This window comes from Mastomys coucha, unplaced genomic scaffold (genome assembly GCF_008632895.1).
Source record: "Mastomys coucha isolate ucsf_1 unplaced genomic scaffold, UCSF_Mcou_1 pScaffold22, whole genome shotgun sequence".
NCBI classification, from domain to species: Eukaryota; Metazoa; Chordata; class Mammalia; order Rodentia; family Muridae; genus Mastomys; species Mastomys coucha.
In genome coordinates this window covers 36,918,167-36,930,148 of record NW_022196905.1, presented here as the reverse complement: position 1 = coordinate 36,930,148, position 11,982 = coordinate 36,918,167, and positions in this window count along the sequence as shown.

Here is an 11,982-nt window from a genome sequence, read left to right as displayed (position 1 = left end):
ATTTTATTTTATTTTATTTTATTTTATTTTATTTTATTTTATTTTATTTTATTTTATTTTTGAGACAGAATTTCATTATGTAGCCCTGGCTGTCCAGGAACCTACTTTGTAGACCAGGCTAGCCTGCTTCTGCTTCCCTAGTGCTGGGATGAAAGATATGCAACACCATGCCCAGCTCACAAATAATTATTTTGCTTAATTTTCATTTTAATATTTCCTTTTAGGGGGGAGGTCCAGACACAGAAGGACTGGGAAATGAGCGTGATAGAGATGGATTATGTGAAATTCCTAAAGAATCAATTGAAAATCACCTCTGAAAAACACGGACGATTCTGTATATCCTGCAGTATCAAATACTCATTCAAGATTTAGTTCTTTGTGTAAATGGAAACAGGCAGAACAGTGCTAGCATTATGCAAAGTTGCTTTCCTCTTTAGTAAATGGAAAGTTATATCAAAAAGAAGAAAGAGAAAATAGAAAGTGGGATTTGGGTGCCCAAAGGAGAAAAGGGCACTGCCTCCATGCTGTCAGGCTTTCATGTTTCCTGAAAGCTTTTGAGGTGCCTAGAAGGGGAAAGGGTAATATGTGCAGGCAAGCCAGAAGGAGAAGAGATTTACTAGCTGAAAGTACCCTGGAAACAGGCAGAGAGATAACGGGAACAAAAAATTAAAGGAACTTAATTTTATTGACAGTATGCTAAAAAAATAGGCTTGAAACCACAAAACAGTATACTTCTTTCCATTAAAATTGCATTTATACATGGAAACAATAGATTTCAATATTTCAAGAGGAGAGGCAAGCTACTGCTTAAAATATAAAATTATTCCTAGGAGTATCGAGCTACACTTTATTGTGATTACACAGGCCACAGAAAGATAATATTTTAAAAGCCAAACATTTGGCTCGGCAGTGGTGGCACATGCCTTTAATCCTAGCTCTTGGGAGGCTGAGGCAGGTAGATTTCTTGAGTTCAAAGCAGCCTGGTCTACAGAGTGAGTTCCAGGACAGCTAGGGCTATACAGAGAAACCCTGTCTAGAAAAACAAAAACAAAAAATAAAAAACAAAACAAACAAAAAGCCAAGCATTTGAAGGATCTGTAGGCATTAAAATACAAACAAAGGAATGCAAGGTAAATGAATTTAACTGTCAGCCATAAATTGGGCTAAAAAAGACAGGCAGTAGGTACTTTTAGTGGCGCACAAGGGGAGAGTAGGAAACTCAATTTCTTCTAGTGCAGCAAGAATAGATGAAGAAATGGAGAGCGATAACACATATGTCCTTTGAATCTCACATTCAGCCCATGGCAGGATCTCTGGCAGGGTCAGATATTGGAGTGAGATAGGAGGAAACCTTGCCTAAAGAAATGTATTTATTTTCACTTCTGTAGAAAAGCTTCAAAGCAGCAATGATTTATCCTTCCCAGTTTCCTGAAACAAATCCTTACATTTCCAATTTGCAGTAGGAAGGTACTGTTGAAAGGCAGCTTGCCAGTCAAGAGACATGTGTAGTTTCAGAGGATGGAGTACCATAGCTGACACTGGGAAGTGAGAGAGCTCAAAGCAAGGGTGGGCTATTGGTTCAGAATTTTCTTGGTAACTTCAAGGTATGATAGAGTCTTAAAGGATCCACAATGGTCAGTGTGAACTGAGGATAAACCCTTCCTGATGGGGAGAGAAAATAAGTTGTGTAATGGCTGAGTTCACACAGGTAGAAACAACATACTACAGGTTACAGTAGCTACCACAGGGCCAATGGACCATGGGAGAAATTAAGGATGCAAAAGACCCAGCAAGTGGTATTTTGTGTCCTCTAGGCAAGTCACCTGAGAAAATCCATTCCCATAACTTCACTTATAACAGCATCATCTCCTGAACAGATGAATCCTTACCTATAAAGATCCAAAGAACTCACCCAAAGGTTCAGGGTATAGAAAACAAAAAACAGAAAAACAGTTACATGTCCATTTTAGTTAGGGGTGACTATTGCTGTGATGAAACACCATGACCAAAAGCAAGTTGGGAGAAAGGGGTTTATTTGGGTTACACTTCCACATCTTAGTCTGTCACTGAAGGAAGCCAGGACAGGAAATCAAACAGGACAGGAACCTGAAGGCAGAGGTGGATGCAAAGGCCGCAGAGGAAAGCTGCTTACTAACTTGTTCATGGCTTGCCTTACCTTCTTTCTAATAGAAGCCAGGACTACCAGCCAAGGGACGGCAACATCCACGATGGGCTAGGCTCTCCCATGTCAGTCAAGCCATACAAGCTTGCCTACAGCCTGATCTCATGAAGGCATTTTCTCAGTTAAGGCTCCCTCTTCTCTAATGACTCTAGCTTGTGTCAAGTTTACATAAAACTGGCCAGTACAGTGTCTAATCACATATAGTATTTAGATAGTATACTGGCATAGAGGATGTTGTATGAAAAAATTAATTTTGTGTAAATATGAAAGAGACTTTGTAATATTTGTTATTCCATATGGAATCATATGCTTTATTTCTTTGGCTCTTCATAGGCTTGTAGACAGTTTAATCACCTGACACATCCAAGTAAAATTCTCAAGGTCACCGTATGTGTAATCTATTTTCTGTTGCTGTAACAAAACTCTTGATGCTGGATAACTTATAAAGAAGAGGGCATTTAAGGCACAGTTTTGGAGATTCAAGACCATGGTTCCGACACTATCTGGTAGACAGGACCTTCGGATAACATCATATTGTGGAAGATGTCTTCATAGTAGCAGTGTGTGCAACGGACAGAGATCCTATAGTGAGTCAGAAACCCAGAAAAGATGTAGAAAAGTTATTCTTGCTTTTTCATTACAATGCCATTTACTCTCTATTTGAATTATTTCCAGAGGGATCTCTCCTAATAACCTACTTCACTAGGCTTCACCTCTTAAATATCTAAAATCACCATTCTGAGGAGAAGGCTTCAAACATGCAAACTCTTTATGGACACACTTAAATATTATCCAAATGATAGTGTTCATATCCATAGCATGATCATTTTGGAGCCATCTGTTCCAAGTATGAAACCTTCTAGAACAGTACATGTCTTAGCTAGTTAGGGTTTTACTGCTGTGAATAGACACCATGACCAAGGCAAGCCTTGCAAAGAACAACATTTGATTGGTGCTGGCTTACAGGTTCAGAGGTTCAGTCTATTATCATCAAGGCAGGAACATGGAGCATCCAGGCAAGCATGGTACAGGAGGAGCTGAGAGCTCTATATCTTCATCTGAAGGCTGCTAGCAGAATACTGACACCCAGGTAGCTAGGATGAGGGTCTTAAAGTCCACACCCACAGTGACACACCTAGTCCAACAGGACCACATCTTCTAATAGTGCCACTTCCTGGGATGATCATATACAGACCATCACAGTATGTAATATACCTTACATGCATTTGAAAGCTTAAAATATTCCTAAGATGTTCCAATTTGAAAAGAGCCCTAAATCTCAATAACTTCATACAAATAGTTGAATGCAAAATATTATTATTTTATATCAATATGTTTTTAACAATATTTTGGATATATTAGGCTCAATAAGATATTTCTTATTTGATCTGAATTTGCCTTCCTTATTTTATATTTCAAGATATGGTAGTAGAAATTGATGACTCCTTCAGGAGCTTAAAGCTTCAATTTGCAGTCTGAACATTTTTTTTGTTTGGTATAGACTATGACAAAGGACCAAGGGGCAGAAAAGATACATCTGACTTTACTCACCTAGGGAACCACATGATTTTCCCTTTAAGGCATCTGCAAAGTCACAGGGAGACTGGTAGATAATGACATTGGAATAAGGGATATTCATTGCAATTGGTCTTGGCTGGTGAAGATATGAAGTCACTCTTCCAGTAAATAAAATGGGCATTAATGCCACAATGGCTAGGTAGGGGCCATGATATAAAAATTTGTTTGTATAGGGAATCTTTTTCAATTTTGTCAAACACAAATGGATGTATATTCAACCATTTCATTTTCTTTCTATTCTAGAACAAACTTACAAATTCTTATTTCAAGAGAAAGACAAAGAAAAGAAAATCCAGGTTCCAGAGAAGTTTTTGAGTGACAGAAATTATTACATAGCATTTTGAATATATTAAATGGAAATGTATTGGAAACATATGCTTTGCATTTCCTTTTGAAAGACATACATGTTCTAAACTTAATGGGAAAAGTACTTGGCAGAGGGCTATCTTTGGGTTTCCAGATCCCTAGTGTTTTCACACATACCCATCTACAAACCATTTAGAGAAGGTTCTTCATATAGAAAAACAACTGCCTGTCCTCTATACTGCTGTGGGTACTTCACTATCGTATATTCAAAACTCCAGAAATAAGAATTTTCTTTAAATAGAAAGGTAGAGAGTTCAAAAAGTGGTGGACTAATCTGAAATCTGAAGGGGGGCTGTCTTTTCAGAATATCCTTAAAATGGAGACATGGACAGGGTTGTGGGGAGTACATAACATAATATCTCTCTCTCCAGGCTCTGCTTATTTTCAGGATGATATGGAACCATGATTAAGGCTGCCCTAGTGCTGAAATGCCTTTGAATATTGTGCTTTAACTTCAGGCCCCAGAAGCATCACAGTTATGTCCTCCTTCCTGAAGTGGCTGTCATCACACCTTTCCTTTGCAAACTTCATCTTGTCAGCTGCTCTCTCCTGCAAGCCTAGGAGATTCCTCTCACAGGAATATTTCCCCAGGATGCTTTTCCCAGTGGTTTCATAAGGAAGACATACTTTCCCATAAGGCATTATCAGTACTCTTGATCCTAATAACTGTGGTCCTTAGCTCTCTGGCCATGTACCTTCAGTGCACATAAATCCCTCCATGGAGTGAAAGATTTAACCATCTTCATCACAGCATCTCTAATTCTGCCATATATGATAGCAGTCATTGGTCACCCATATTTATATAGTTCTTCCCATGTTGGAAAATCACTGTGACTTAAAAACAAAGAAACAAAAACAACAAAACCACCATGGCAAAAGTCTTACAGAAGGTGGCAGGTGACGAGGAAATCTTAAAAGTATCTTACTATCACTCAGCTCAGATTCCAGGGCTAGAGAGTAGAGGCTAATATTTGTGCTAGGGACTAGAATTGTTTTCATCATCAAATATACCTGCTTAGATGAGTTTAACAAACACAGATGCTCAGGCCACAGACAGATAATTATAAATTTTAGACCTGAAATTATCTTGAGAAAAGTTTTCATTATAGTGAAGTCTGATGGTACGTCATAAAAAGTAGTGAGACTTTTAGCAAGAGTTTCTCAAAGAAGTAATTCCATATGTGATAAGGAAGAGATAGATGGAAGGCTGTAGATGAGATGCCTAAGCTCAATGAACACTATTGAACCCTTAGAAAAACCATGCATCTGTTTCATTATTTGCTTTGACAAGGATGTTAGCCATACTCAAAGCTTCTTTCTGTCCCATGCTGAAGGATGTCTTTTACCTCCTTGGAGATCAAACTTTTGTTCAAGTGCTTGCTGAATTTTTCTCTTGGAACTCCTCACAGGAAGTGGGTGGCAGTGTCTCTTAGGTGAGTCCTTGTGTCCTGCCTGCAGCCTTTGTATTAACATGTACTCATTGTAGGCAAGCTAATCCCTCTCATAAACTTCTCAGCTTAGCTCGCTTGTGAGATCTGTTAGGAAGATTTAACCTTTCCTTTTTTTACCCTCTTGGCACATACTCCATGGAACCCAAAGAATCATAAAGGATCTTAAGGACTTGGAAGGGATTTTCCATCACTAAGCAATTTTATTTAAATTTTCAAGCTTTTCTCTACCTTTCTTTTCTATTCCCTTTTTCCCCTCAACACCATTTGGGGCTCATGCCCCTAGGGACATGTAGAGAGCAGGAACATGGATGGAATTTTCCAAATTAAGGTGGTCTATTGGTTTTTGTTGCCAAGAAAACAGTAGAGACAGGAGTGTGCTGACATCTGGAAGAGGGTTTGGTTTTCAAGGCTAGAGCATTATATATTTCAATCTCCTTGAACACTGTGCATCTTTCATTCTACATTATACCCACCTGTTTCCAACTGCTAGCTTCTGTTGTTGGTAGAACATACATTTAACAGACTTTCACTAAAAATCTACAGAGAGAGATATTGTCCTGTAATTTCAGAGTAATAATTGTAGTGGGAATTCATAGGGCGATTCCCTGTATCAAATGTTAGATTAGCTCAGCAACATACGGGGGTGGAGCCAAGGTCTTTCTATACTTGTAAGCTAAAGATACTGAAACACAGTGAGGAAATGCATCTGTAACTCTTCACAGAGATAACAAGAAACAAGCAGACAGAAGAAATAGAATGAAAGCCAGGCAGTCTGGACTAAGATCATGACAAGAGTGACTGGAGTGGAGAGAAAATATCACAAGGCCTATTATATGTAAAGGAACAAACAAATTTTTACCTATAGTAGTTTTGTGAAGGAGCTGAATAAGAAAATCAATGTGTAGTATACAACCTAGTCTTAAAAATTTGCTAATTAATCCTTAATTAATCCTTTAAGTATAATATAATTATCTAAGTTTATTATCAAGACAATAATTCTTGAGTGACAAGATATAAATTCACCTAGGAGTCAATCCTCTGACTTGTCTGTGCTGTAGTATTTACACTGGGGTATTGATATGAGAATACCCACCCTGAATGTTGGCCTCATCATTCTATAACCCATAGTCCTAAACTGACTAAGAAGAATGCTAGCTAAACACCAACATTCATCTCTCTCTGCTTCCTAATAGCAGAATAAAATCTTCCATAAGTTGCGTCTCGTCAGGCCTTTGGTCATAACAATGAGAAAAGTAATTAAAAAAATTATGAGAACTTTCAATTGACTCTCCAAGTCACTCAAGATATGAGAGATTTTATTAGACTGTTCTTTAAAATATACAGGAAAAGTTAATGCATATGTTATGCAAGGAGATATAAAATCTGGATGGAAATGTTTGGTGCCCTTCGCAATAAAGAGAGCTAATGTTTATTGAATGCTCACCAAATGTCAGCTACTACTGTAAGCTCTTTGCCTGTGTTACTCTCTCAATAGTCCTATGACTTAACTGCTCTATTATTTTACTATGATGGGTGATAAGGAGTAACTTGCATGGGGTGATGAGCAGAGCCTGGGAGGCAGAATAAGGCTTCAAATCCATGAAAACTGCCTCCAGATCCCACAGTGACATCATTAGCCAAGCCGTTTTACCTTCCCACAGTGGCAAGAGTCCCTAGTTCTGTGGTTATCCTTCTCCATGTCTGTTCTTTTGGCTATACAGCCATACACACTTTGGAACTACCACAAAAGTTTTATTTGTTAATTTGTCATTTTTTTCTTGAGGATTACAATAGAAGCTAAAAGAAATTTATAGGACAGACAGAGTGAGAGAGGAATATGTGTATAGCGTAAAGGTGAATACTTAATACACTTTCTGTTGTCTAACAGTTATCTATTTCATCCTGACTGTGCCTCCATAGATGAAGAATTCTGTTGACAGTTTTTCATAAGTGAAGGACAGATAAATATATACATATAGCTGGCTATGAGTACTGAAGACTAGCATTAAGAAAGACCTTGAAATAAGTTGTAGAGTTATCAATTGTTCCATCTCAGTAGCTTTCAGAGAAGACAGGTTTTTGAGAGTATCCTCTGATGTAGTAGCCTTGTGTTGATAGTAACGTAACAAATTAAAATATCAGTATGAGCAAAAGATCAGTCTGAAAACTGTTGGGTGATCATTAGTCAGGTACTTCTCCATTGCACTGTCTGAGGCAACAAGTGCTGTTTACTACAGGGGAAGCACGTTTCTTGACTTCTGTGCCATTTCTAGAGCCCTTCAGGACCAGGCATTATTAATCTCCTGGAGCTGATTCATATTGAACATAGCCCCCATGATGTTGACGCCTACATTACTATGATGCAATAAAGTCAAAGCTGTTATCCACAGCACATAAATCATGAGTCTCAGTTCTGCTCTCTAAGTGTGCAGTGTCTGTTACTCAACTGTTAGGTTTCTTTGAATTCATTCTTACTGGTATTAATCAGGCACTCAATGATTTCCTTACAGAAAGAATAGGTATAGCAATTTAAGATGGCATCCCCCCCCCTTTATGGTTGATTCCAGCAAACAAGCAAAGCACACCACAAGTCTGGGTTTTTGAAAGGCAAAATTGAGCAGGTGGGACTTCAGCTTTATAGTCTAGCCAAGGAGAACTCTGTGGCAGGACACAGACCTCCTTTCTGTTTGCCATTCAGTCCTTTTTCTGGCATGATTGTGGTCTTGCTGTCCAATTCTCTATGTCTGGAATTGGAAGGGACCACCCATGTACCTACATCAATGAGATACATGCAGGAGCCATCTGCATTCTGAAGGCATTTTCTTTCCATTCCTGGTATGACTGATAGATTAAAGCCAGGCTCATTCCTCGCTTAATAACCCACTAAGCAGGTTATAAAATTCATGTTTATGAATTCATCTCAGGCTGAATTCCAACCAGCTGTTAGAACTTTTTTTTAAGCACATGTATATTTGTATCATGGCTGTTAAATGAAATGTTTGCTTCTATTCTTCACTCGGCTAAAAATTGTCATTTAATTTAGTAATACAAGGAAAGTCTAGGAAATGGCATAGCTTACTGTACATTTTTTTCCTATCCTGTGTACTTCACAGAATCCATTCTTGTTTGGCTTTATATAGACTAGGTGCTTAGCTGAATGTTTGGTACCCACAACTTCTGTGGTACCCATAGAATACAGCTATATGTGTCTGTTACTCTACCTGACCAAGAAATGTTAACAACTAATACTTTAAAAAGATCTTTCCTAGCTGTATAAAAGACATATAGCCAGTAACTGCATCAGTCATTTGCTTAAGACTGTTATGTAAATGTCTTTAAATATTTATTTGTATATGTGTCTGAGTGTGTTTATAATACATCAAATATTTTTGAAGGCCCTTACAAGAAAAACCTGTGTCATAAGCCTTGCATGCATGTATTGGTCACCTTCTGCTACATATTTAATTACCACCACTTGTCAGTTTAAAACAGGAACACTGTTACCTGTCAGTTCCTGGGGATGAAGGTCTGTGCTGAGTCCTTGGATCAAGGACTCACAAGGCTGAAATCAGCTTGCCAGCTGGACTGTATTCTTTCTTGAAGAATTAACCAGAGAAGCATTGTCTTCCAGGCTTGTTTTCATACATCCAGTGGCTGTGTAACTGAGGGTCCTAGCTTACTACTGGATACCAAATTTAGGCAAATGTTGCCTAGTCCTGGGTCTGCCTGATGTGGTTCTCTTCATATGCAGTTGATAGCATGGCTATTTACTTCTTGGGAGTCAGCAGGAGTCTCTCTCTCTCTCTCCCTTTCTCTCTCTCCCTCTCTCTTCCTCCCCCGCTCCTTTACTAAAACAAAGTTTTCTTTAATGAATATCCCTGGAGCTTCTGACATATAGATTAGAAGCAAAGCAGGTATCTATCACACTGAGGAGGAAGGAGTTACATTAGTTATGATACCAGAAGGCAGAGGCCATGGAGGCCATAGTAATATCCTACATATCAAAATACATAACATCATTTATATCTTACAGAGTTAGATTCTTTTATTCCTATTAGATCTTAGTGACAGTAAACTCACCCATCCAGAAGATGATGTAACAAGTATATTTGACTGTAAAACATGGGATCTAAACCAAGGACTTACAATCCTACCCATGCTTTTGCTTTAAGACACAATGGAGATCTGCTATTTGCTGCATGTTGGACTCTCCTCCGATAGATGATTTTTTTTCCCCCTCTCATTTCATCCTGGCAGAAATCCTGGCTTTATGAATGAGACACATTATAATGAGAAAGGTTATTGCATTGCAACCTTAAACATGCTATTTTACTTCTCTGAGCTTCCTACTCACCTGCAAAAGGGTGTTGTGCTGAGTGGAGGATGGAACGGAGGAATGTGGTTTCGAAAAGGATCTAACCCACATTAATAATTCAATACCTGTGAGGCAGTATTGATTCAAAGACCAGTAGAATATGCCTGGATATCTGTTTAAAGTTGTTCAATGTGGCAGAATAGATGGGTCAGGTCACTGTTAGAGGACCTCTGCTACCTCTGCCTCTGGCAGATAATTGGACTATTTTATACCCACCATTCTGCAGCTTACGGCTTCTCATTTCACATGGTTCTGTTCACTTATTATCATAAGGGTCTTTTGGAGGTCACCAAAAATATGACTGGGTACCACAGCCATTGAATGCCATGAGTATTCTTTGTGCCATTCTTGGTTCTTTCTACCTATTCACCTCTTCCCTTTTTCTTTTTTTTCCCCTGTAGTTTCCCCTTGGGGACCAGAACTTGAACTGTAGCTATTATTTTTGCATCCCACTGTCCCTTTCACTAGGACTCAATAGTATAAGTTAACTAGAGCATCTCCCACTCCCCATTTACAAGAGAGTTCACAGGCCCTTGGCCAACAGCGTTTCCACGGGTAGATGATGTTTTGCAGCTTAGCCTGAGGAGCTTCAGGTGCAGAGAAGACTCAAAAGGAGTGTCTGTGGTCCGTGTCTGTGGAAGATGAACCCGAGACATCTTTGCTAAGCATGGCAGATTTTTCCAGGAGATTTCCTGAGGCTGACAGGGAGATGAAAATGAAGACCTGGTGATAACAGGGATTTCTGAAAAAAAGGTCTGAGCTTTGGCACTGGACCAGGCTGGGCTCCATTCCCAGCTCTTCGTCTTGCCAGCTGCATGACCTTGTTCAAGAAATCGCTCAGTACCTCTGTCAGTTTTCTCATCATCAAGAGGGGGGAAATAGTAATTCCTTCTGTAGACGCTGGTGTGATACCAAGCTGACGAAATCACTGCAAAGTGAGTCATGCACTGAAGATGTCAATGCTGATGGGGATAAAAATAAAGGATTGAAGTGAATTGCAAAGAATAAAAAAGAGAGTCAACAAATTAACAAAGTCCTAACCTTGAATGAACATGGAATTTACATTTTTATCTCAAGGCTATTACTGGTTTATCATCTTTTCTTTCCCAGAGCAGATCCTTTAGAAATTATGATAATACCAACCAAGTATGAATTGGAAGAAGGAAAAACTTTCTTTGATATATGGACCCCCTATTACTATTTTAATAGCTGTTCATATCAAGATGTAGGATCATATTGTGATGTAAACCTCCACCTACCTCTGAAGGTCATAAAATCTGGGTGTGCATTGAAAGCATTGGTACTCTGAAAAAACATAAAACATTTTAAACATCAGCCATTTATAACATTTGCAACAGCTATAGTAAAAAAAAAATAGTAATCACACATCCAAAGGAGGATCATGTGGATAAAAAGAACAAACTAAAATAGTAACAACTTGTGGGAAGAGTTCAGTATACTGAAGGATAACTTGATTTTGAAGATGTGATTGAGTCTTTGATGCTGATTTCTCATTGTGTCAACAAATGGATTTACTCAGATTCTACACTAATTTTTATGTTCTAGAGATAGGCAGCCCAAATTTATGTATTGTTTTCTATCAATATTATTTTAAAATTTTAATATAATGTGTAAGACTCATGAAATAGTCATTTCCATGTGTTTAAGTAATATTCTTCATATTAATTATTCTTTTCCTAATGTTTATTCTACCCTGCCTCCCCATTCTCTTCTCCATGTAAACTTATCTATCAGCACTCTAAACCTTTAGTTAGTTTGGTTTCCTACAATTTTTCATATTAGCTTACTGTTTGGCTTATCAATAGAACATAATTTCCTTCCAGTTTTTGTATAAAGAAATAATTTATCTAAGTTGATTCTTTCTCTAACCTGGCCTTGGCTTGTGCCAGAACAGTTTTAGAGAAGTCATCAAGAGAGCTTGGCTCAGGCCTTAAGTAGAAAAGATCGTTTTGTGTTAGTCAGAGTACACTAAACTATTCTATTCTCTGGAGAAAGATTAAGTGACAGAT